This window comes from Rhipicephalus sanguineus, chromosome 1, assembly GCF_013339695.2.
Source record: "Rhipicephalus sanguineus isolate Rsan-2018 chromosome 1, BIME_Rsan_1.4, whole genome shotgun sequence".
NCBI classification, from domain to species: domain Eukaryota; kingdom Metazoa; phylum Arthropoda; class Arachnida; order Ixodida; family Ixodidae; genus Rhipicephalus; species Rhipicephalus sanguineus.
The window spans coordinates 204,671,703-204,681,281 of record NC_051176.1 but is presented as its reverse complement, the minus strand read 5'-3'; the positions used below and the strand labels follow the sequence as shown (position 1 = coordinate 204,681,281).

At 42.9% G+C, this 9,579-nt stretch overlaps 1 long non-coding RNA gene across 1 annotated transcript; it reads left to right on the top strand.

Annotated features, from left to right (window-relative positions):
* The first annotated feature begins 200 nt into the window (after positions 1–200).
* Positions 201–3,655, top strand: LOC119405961 (uncharacterized). Its single transcript, XR_005186482.2, has 3 exons — positions 201–518; positions 2,428–2,525; positions 3,155–3,655. It is a non-coding gene; the product is annotated as an uncharacterized LOC119405961 (long non-coding RNA).
* The last annotated feature ends 5,924 nt before the right edge of the window (positions 3,656–9,579 follow it).

Below are 9,579 nucleotides of genomic sequence, written 5' to 3'. Positions count from 1 at the left end.
CCCCATTTTCTGTTGAACCCGATGTGTGAGCCGAAAAGGTTGCAATAAACGCAAACAAAAGACGGTCGTCACAGGTCGCCTTAACGCACTCTGGCCTTGCTACTGGCAAGAATGTCCGCCTCCGGCGGAAACCGGGAGACCCGACGTCCAAGAATTTGTCGGTGCGGTCGTCAGACCGTGCGACCAGCGTAGGTGCATGAACGAAGAGAGGGCACAGCCCTCCCCGAAGAGAGGGCCGACCATTGATCACAGCGGACACACGGCCGTGCCCAGTTTCGTACCACCACCGTCGTCAACACTGGCATAACTACAGTAAAAGCGGCTGCTGCGGCCCAACCGGACTTCCCCGAATGTTGCCCTCCCGGACCGAGAGGTGGGTGCGATTGGGGGAAGGCTGAGCTGTGGTGGCTTAAGACCAGCCGCGTGGCATCACCGATCCACTCATTGGAGCTCAGTCGTCCGGAGCGGCAGACAAGTGTGGAAACCCCCGCCGCGTGAGAAGTGCCCTCAAGCTTTAAGTGAGTAATCGCACATATACAACTTTGGGTCTTTGGCACTGTAAGAAAAAAGATTTCTCGCGTTACTTAGACCCAGAGGTAGTCTGTGGCGTTCTAGCTTATTTGGACTGAACAAGCAAAGTACTGTGCAAAATACAGTAAAAAAACTCTGAAAGAGAGATTGGATAAAGCGTAACACGCTCTTCACTCCTTCCAACTTCTTTTTCTATCGCTGTTATTGTATTTTGCGCAGTACTGCACTGGTTTGCTGTTTAGGTGACTCGATGTGATACTGCGCAAAACTATCTTATTCATTTATATCAAAATTGTGAAAGTTCGTGTCTAGAGGTTCTGATATGCTCCGAAGAGCTCTGTGCACATGTATATTCAGGCGTACAACGACACTTCACGCAGTTTATGAATGCCTTGACACTGACGTGTTTTTGTTTTTTGTTGAGTTTTTGTGCAACGCAACGCCAACTGAGAAAGCTCTATGGCTTTCTGTTGCATGAAAACAAATGCATGTGGAGGAGCATTTTACTTATTGTCAGGGTTATTATTATTACTTTTGTGGCAATTAGCCCTGTAGCTTGTAAACGAGCGCGCATCAATTGGCGTCCATATAGAGCATGTGGTATAATTACTCTGTTTGCCAGTTTTTATGGTTGCTTTGTTTTTTTTTTCTTCAAGTATATAAATCTGCGGATGAATGTTTTAAACTTCGCGTTATCACACAGAACCAGATGCTTACAAGTATTTTGTGTAAGAAGTACACTATACCTATGGCGGTAACGTGAAATGCAACACCCTATTGACATGGAAGTAAAGTCTTGCGCTGCTAAGCTCAGAGACGCGGGTTCCACTCCCAGCCATCGCGGTCGCATTTCGATCGGAGCTAAATCCAAAAAACACCGGTGTACTTAGACTTATGTGCACGCTGAAGAACACCAGGGGGTCAAAATTAATCCGGTGCTCCCCAGTACGGCGTGCCTATTGTGGCTTCGGCTCGTAATCATTATCCAATCGTGGTTTCGTCCACCCGATGATTTTTAACCCTCAGTGGAATATCTGCACATTTCTCACAGCAAAAATGAGGTACTAGCATGATTCTTTAGTATTTGATTAGGTTTAAGTTGTTCAATCCTACAGCTTTCTGGTTCTCGTGACATCAAGGAGGTTGTTTTAGTAACCTGCGGTCTTTCGTATTATAACTTCGCATCCATTCAAGGGACCGTGTTATAGTTGACAGGGGGCGCACGAGCGGGCCATAAAATACTGAGATGTGCCTTTGTCATAACGATAGCGCATCGGGGACATGCTTGCTGTAGCAACAGTGAGGAACCGCTAGCGACTGTTATAGCACCGATTTGGACAAGTATTTATACGAAAGCGTCGTTGCGCAGCCGAAATACGCCATTTCTAAAGTAATTTAGCTGGTCTTTCCGAAAATTATCCGAGGGGATGGCATTACGCAACGATACATCGTGAATTTATTCTCAGCTATCATAAACAACGATCACCTTGTGTGGTGTGATTTTAAATAAAAAAAACTGTCCTCATTTTCTTGCTGTGAATCGCAACTGTGTCGTAGTTCTTGCGATACCTGCTCTTGGGCCTCCTGTTACTCAAGCTATCAATAAACATCATCTCTACTACTGGTTAATACCGACAGCGAGCTTTGGTCAACGACGAATGACGAATCTGATCAGAATGAACCAGACTGGGAGTGTTGTACCGTTTGGGTACGGAGCATTACGACAGGTGGGGTCTCCTTGTGCGTGCATACAATCCGATCTTAATTGACTTGCTTAAAGCAAGAAGCAAAGTAATTCTCGAGCCTAATAAAATTGATGGTGCAAAATTGTATCCTAAAGGTTCCGTAGAAAATGCATATATAAAATCACATAGTATTTTTTCCCTTTTATTTCAGAATGAAATCAAAGCTGCTTGCGTTCGTTCTTGTTCTGGTCGCCTGTGCCGCATTGGTGGATATGGTCGTAGCGTACGACCCAACATTTTTTGACATTGGTGAGTATGTTTGCATATAGTGACACGAAAACTATTATTGAAGGTTTTATTAATGCTGCTCGGTAAAGGAAGCGAAAAACGACTTCCAGCGCCAAGAAAAACTGCTCAAAGCAGGTAGCCGTCAGATGAAAAGGCCCCGCCACGGTGGTCTAGTGGTTATGGCGCTCGACTGCTGACCCGAAGGTCGCTGGATCGAATCCCGGCCGCGGCGGCTGCATTTTCGATGGAGGCGAAAATGTTCGAGGCCCTTGTACTTAGACTTAGGTGCACGTTAATGAACCTCAGGAGGTCGAAATTTCCGGAGCCCTCCACTACGGCGACTTTATAATCATATCGTGGTTTTGGGACGTTAAACCTCAGATATTATTATTATCAGATGAAGCGAACATTCTGAAGGGTGAAATCATTCTTACAGCTTTATCACACAGTTTAAACTATGGAGTCTCTTTTTTTCTGTTTCACCTGTCCCTTAAAAAAATGAAGCATACATTGTTCATCGAGTTAAATATACCGTTATACTGATTGAATGAATCCAAAGTGACTTAGTTTTGCAGAAAATAAACGCCGATTTGATAGCCGTACTTTACACTGTCCACCACTTGTCGTGAACATAACATGCATTCTTGCAGGGTTCGGCTGCCCAAAGTCGGCACTGTCATGTCTCCAGGAATGCCGAGATCAGCGCGGGCACCGAGGAGGCTATTGCAACGGACCTTACAACATCGTATGCACTTGCTACTGAGATTAAAAACCGATCGACTACGATACAGCGCCAGAGAGGCTTTGAAGCAGCATCACCTTCTTCGACCACATTTGCTTTCATCGTGTGCTTTACAAAAATAACGGCTCTCTTGGCTTTCCCATCGGCCTTCGTTCAGCCCTTGTTACTAAGAGTAAATCACCTCAAACCATGTTTCTCAAATGAAGCGGCTCTATCAGTGGAGCAGTTGCAGTGTGCGTTTTATTTGTATTTCTGTAAGCAGCGAACAAATGAAGCAGCTGAGGTTTTGTTACTTTTACCAAACCAATTAAGAACGTCGTATACACATTTCACAGCGTGGCTCATTCTTTTATATTGTGAATATATTGCTAGTCAAAACTTCAAACCTATTGTTTGACAATAAAGGGATTTGTTCGGCCAATGTGTTTTCAAATTCCTGCGGTCATCAAAGCAAACCTTCGCACTTTCGCACGTACGTGACGTTATAAAAGGAAAGAAATGTTAAACAGAAGCCTACAGCTCCAAGCCGCGAATTATTAGCCGCTATAATCTAAATCTTTTTTTTCTCTCTCTATTGCATCCTCCTGCTATCACGCACCGCTCTCTGCCGATGTTGTTGGTAACGCACCCGAAACGACATATTCAGACAGCAGACGAAGGGAGGTGAGGAAGACAATGAAGATAATAATACCACTACATCATTCCTGTCCGAATAACTGCGGTAGGATGCAAAGAACAAAAACGGTGGCTCATCTTGGGCACTGTGGGTGGAAAGGCGGCGTACGTGCGCTGCTGCGTGTTATTTATTCGCTTTCATGTGCATAGTGCTACACAACGATGCTTGAAATGTTCACGAAATCACGAAGCCCACACGAAGAATAAAATAAAAAAATAAAAAATAAATAAATGAAAAGCGAAATCAGAAAAAGAAACTAAGGGAGAGCTCTCTAACCAAGCGTAAATTGCATGTCATGCGGCAACTAGACGGCGCTGCAGCCTGCATGCGTGTGCTGCTTCTCGTAAGCCGCATTTGTCTTCAGAAAATAGGTTTGTTCCCTTAAATTGAACCTAAAGTGAAACAACGAATCGGTTTAGATTGATAAATTGTAGCTGAGAACTCTACTGTCGTTAATTACACCATCATATGTTTTTTTAATAGAGGAGAAAGTCAAGGTCAAAGTTCCACTTTTAAGTATTGCGCCGAAACCTCCGCGCGTGACGTCACGAATTTTAAAGTATTTTTCGTATTTTGGCGACATTGGCTCAACGAAATTTTCTGAAACTTGGTATATTAAGTCTATGGCCCCCTCAGAGGTCGATGTACCTCATTTTTACCGATTTGGAGCTACGTGTAACCTAGTAGACGCCGTCAAAATCTGTGACATCACCGCGCCTGGTGCAGGAATTTTAAGATTGCGCCTCCACCCGCCTTTTCTTTTCGCGCATTTTCTCGCTTACCAAGCGTCTTATCGCGATAACAGTGGAGGTACTGTGCAATTGTAATTTACTAACAGGCGTAAAATCGTTTTTCTCTTTAGTGTCCCTTTAACATTGTGCAGGTCTCCATAGAAGCTCTTCCGCTGAGACATCTTTCAGTATTTTCCTGGTGATTGCCGGATGGTTCTTCACAAAATTACATGGGATATCTAAACGCAAAATCGGATGGCGTAGTCTCACAGTTTTTGCAGTAACTGCAGGCTGCCAAATAGAATTAAATTCCTTTTACTTTTTTCTTTTAAATCAGGCTCTTTCGCTTAAGTCCCAGGTGTTACCTACACTGTAGCGTGCGGCGTATGCACCGTGTTACCATTTTGACTTCGTTTTTGAGGTGTAATTTATTGCGTCAAAAATAACGACGTGTCTGATAAAATCGACCGAGTGATCCATCGTAAAAAAACATCATTTGGTCTAGACATAAGAATGCATGAACATATATGCAAAATAGGAATAGGAAATCTTGCGGTTTGAAATTGCTCATACTGAGCAGTGCGCAGACTAAGAAAATCAGAAAGGAGGCAGGAGAGGACTTATTTCTGATGCCGCCGTCATAGATTGTGCGATGCTCAAAATGGCTAAAATATATGCGTTAGCCTTGATGACTCCTCTTTTTTTTTATTGACATGATGTAAGGAGATGTTGGCGCACAAATAAGGCGCCAGCTACTCCTTAGCTCTTGGAGTACAGAGGGTCCATACACATAAAGTACATAGTGTCCAAATTTCTAATCACAATTAACCCGTAGTACATACAATATACAACTTAGCGTAACAGTCAAGACATAACAGTCAAAACAACATATTCAACAATCACATACATGTGTACACACGGTGATGTTAAAAAAAAGAACAGAAACTGTTGCATAACATATCCAAGACAAAAATAGTCAACACACATAAATATACACTTTGCCGTCAATACAAAACAAAGCTTAAATGCGCTAGTAATGGCCAAGGATGCCACTCTCTTCAAGAAAAATTTTCAGTGCTTTTAAAGCATACTTCTGTAGGCCTCTTGTTGGCCACGGGCCCAAAAGCTTCCTTAAACTTAGTGGTCTGCGGTCTAATGTTATTAACGATGATTGAAGTCGGCGTCTTGGTGCGTCGTGCTGTGGGCATTCTAGACGGAGGTGATATATGTCTTCATCTACGAATCCACAGTCACATTCAGGAGTTTCAGCGCGGCCAATTTTATGTAAAAAATGCTTGGTGTAGGCAGTACCTAGCCTTAATCGGTGAATAAGGGTTTCCACACTTCTGTCTAAAGACAACGAAATTTCAAATTCGATAAGTGGATATACATGATCACAGCTTTTAGAATTTTCGCCGAACCACGCATTTCTACACATATTGAAAGATTGTGTCTTTAAAATGCTTCGCAATTCATTTTTCGATATTGGGATAGAAACGATATCTTTTTTGCGGTGTGCTTGTCGTGCTGCTTCATCAGCTGCTGTATTGCCAGGAATGTTGCAATGTCCCGGTATCCACTGGAACATTATTTCATGGTGCTTTTGATCGGCCTTGGTGAGCTCTTTAAGTGTCTCGTAGATCAGACTATTATTAATTGTTTCTGCTTTCGTGTTACAGAGTGATGTTAGCGCCGCCTGCGAATCACTGAAAATTACCCATTTCTGAGCATCTCTTGCAGAATTGATAAATTTTATAGCACTTAGAATAGCGAACAGTTCAGCTGTTGTAGGCGATGTAACGCGAGATAATTTAAATGAATTTTGTACCTTGAGGTGCGGTATAATAAATGCTGAAGTTGAAGATTTTGGTACACTGGAGCCATCTGTATAGACATGTATGTAGTCCGGATATCGCATATATATCTGGTAGAGCGCTAGTTGTTCTCAATGAATAGCTACGAAGCTTCAACAGGCTTTTTAAAGAATAATGGGCACTTTGACGCCAACCACGCTAAAGAAAGAGAATGTTATATTACAGCAATTATTAAACTGCAATACGAAGGACTGCATTATAATTGCACTGTAACCACGTGGCAGCATGAACTTCGTGCCACACTGTGCGCTGTAACCACGTGGCAGCATGAAAAGTAATGCATTCGTTCAGGATTTCAACTTCCCACAATTTATTCGAAAACTTACAGCGAGTTGCATATTTACAGCACATTATGACAACATTCACGTAATGTTATCATGACTTAAGGATTTTTAATGAAAAAGATCTGACCACTTGAACATAACCGAGTGGTTGTTTTGAACTGGTGGGCGAGAGACATGCTTTACAGCACGATTTCTGTAAACATCGCAAGTTGGTTATATATATATATATATATATATATATATATATATATATATATATATATATATATATATATATATATATATATATGCAGTATTAGGAAACAAAATAAATATTTTTCTCCTAACAGTTTTGGATGGCGGTCCAGCCTTCTTCGGAGAGTGTAAGTGAAATGACATGACACAGCAACCCGCAGCAGAGGGCCGCCCACCCAGTTTGGGGGCCCATCGCAGCATTAAAAAAAAAGAAATAGCGAAGGAAGCAAGAGCGACAATTGCTGGGGTATTCGCCAGCGGCTGCAAAACGAGGGAGAGAGAGAAAAAAGCCAAAAGAAAGAAGGAAAGAAGGAGAGCCGACGGAGGCGGGTGGGTTATCCCCGTATTGTCTTCGTCAGGTAGATAAGAAGGGCGGCCTAAGCAAGCGACGAAGGAAAAAGGAAACGAGAAGAATTGCCGCTTCTACACATCACACATTCGGAGTTCCCTATATATATATATATAATGTGTGTGTGGGGGGAATTTGACCGTATGGTCATTAGGCTGATTTAATGGTCTTGATAGATGGGGTTAATGAACGAATGCTGGTTGGCGATGTGCCGATCACAGGCGGCACCACTTATCCAAGCGCGCAGATGTTGGAGGCACTGGGTGAACCATAGCGTCCCGGTACAGCACTTGCTGCGCTTTGCTTCTTTCGCCCTCAGTCTGACCACCGACAATGTCAGTGCTCTTTTGCTCCACCTGCTTGCGTTTGTGGCGCGCAAAGAACAATGCTTCCAAGTTTGTTGTGGGACCTTCGCAGATGATGAACATCACGTAGGCAAGGACGTAGCACCAGATGAGAACGGCAAAGCATTGTGATACCTGCAGTGCGAAATAAGTCGAGGAAAAGACGCAAAACTCACGTTAGCATAACTTGTCAAGATGCAGGACCTACTGGTACAGTAACGACAATTTATAGAAAACAATGCACAAGAAAAAGTAGCTGCGGTTCAATTAAATTACATTGTGCTTGCGTAACAAGCTGCAATCCTGCTAAAGTTTTTATTGGCGGCTTAGTTGTCTGTTTACACATTCAAGTGATGATATTAACGGGAACAATATTTGTCTACAAACGCATTGAATGGTCTCTTCATGCTTTGCACTGCAATGTTGGACTTACTTACTTAGTAAAACAATCGTAACCGGCCTATCTAAAAAAACCGACATAGAAGAAACTGACATATGTTTATTGAATAGAGTGGTGAAGAATGATCCAATACCTTTTGAGAGAGACTGTCAAAGAGAAATATTTTGCGTGCGAGATAGGAGCCAACATCATATTAATGTAGCACCTAAGATGAGGCAAAGGCGTGTGCTTGTGCAACGAGATGCCTGTAACGTCGTACAGATCTTGAATATGTTTGAATAATTGAAGCTAAATAAGAATGCAGGCGTTAGCCCTAATGTGGCCATCGGCGACCAATGAAGCTTCACTCACAAAAGTTGGCAAAGAGTGATAAGGTAGGCAAACTCTCTTGTTTTCTCTAAGTGTAAATAAACCCATTATTTCAGCACGGCTTCAAATTGTCAGGAAACCAGAAGCAATCAAACGGAAGCAAGTGTATGGGCGGCTGTACCGGTGTGAATCAAAATACACAGTGTCCATAATGACTGAAAAAGAAAACGGGTTAAAGGCAAGCAGTGGATGAGTTCGCAAAGTGGCTAGCATCTTTCAGTCGACAGCATCCTCTACTACACCACCTGGGAAAGATGATTTAGTAGAATATTTGCGTGCCTTATTCCCCACATAAAGTTAGGCGAAACGCTCGCGTCACAATTATTGCACATTACGCGCTAACAGTTTTTGACATCAAAGTTGGTGATACAGGACGAGATACCCTCGACTACTAAAAACAATCACCACTCAGTCGCAAAGCACTCACTGGAACCACTGCAATGAAGTAACTACAGTCTTGGTTGCAGGGAATGTTCCACAAGCACTCACCAAACATTCCCATATAAGAAGCGCAAATACTTTAATCTTTCGTGCTACGACAGCAGCAACGACAACGTTACTCTTTACTCAACGTAAGCGTTAATTTCACGTCGTAAATTTGGCACACGATCAATGAAACGCTGCGACATGAAGCATCTGGACCCTGACGCCCGTACCGCTGGTACTTTGTCTCATGTCTAATAAAAAATTTAATAGCGCCTTTTGGCCGCTATAAACAAGTCGTGATTATTCATATGAAACTTCAAAATGAGAAGGCTCTTGATTTAGTTTGATTACCAACTGTCGCAGGACCGCAACGTTCACGGTGCGATCCCAATTTTTTGACAGACACTTTAAAAATAGCAAGGTCATGTATGAGTGCAAGTAAGCCGATACCTGGTCGTTTGTGAGCGTGTGCGCGAGTATGCTTTTCAGAGTTTCTTTTTTATTTACGCGATAGTTTCGTTTACAAGCAAGCCAGTGACAGTGCTTTTTGGCCGCTATAAGAAGGTGGTCAGTGGATCACGATGAGGCTTGGTCCACTCACGATATTGCATAGAAACTTCGGATGCATCTGTACAAAGTGCACGCT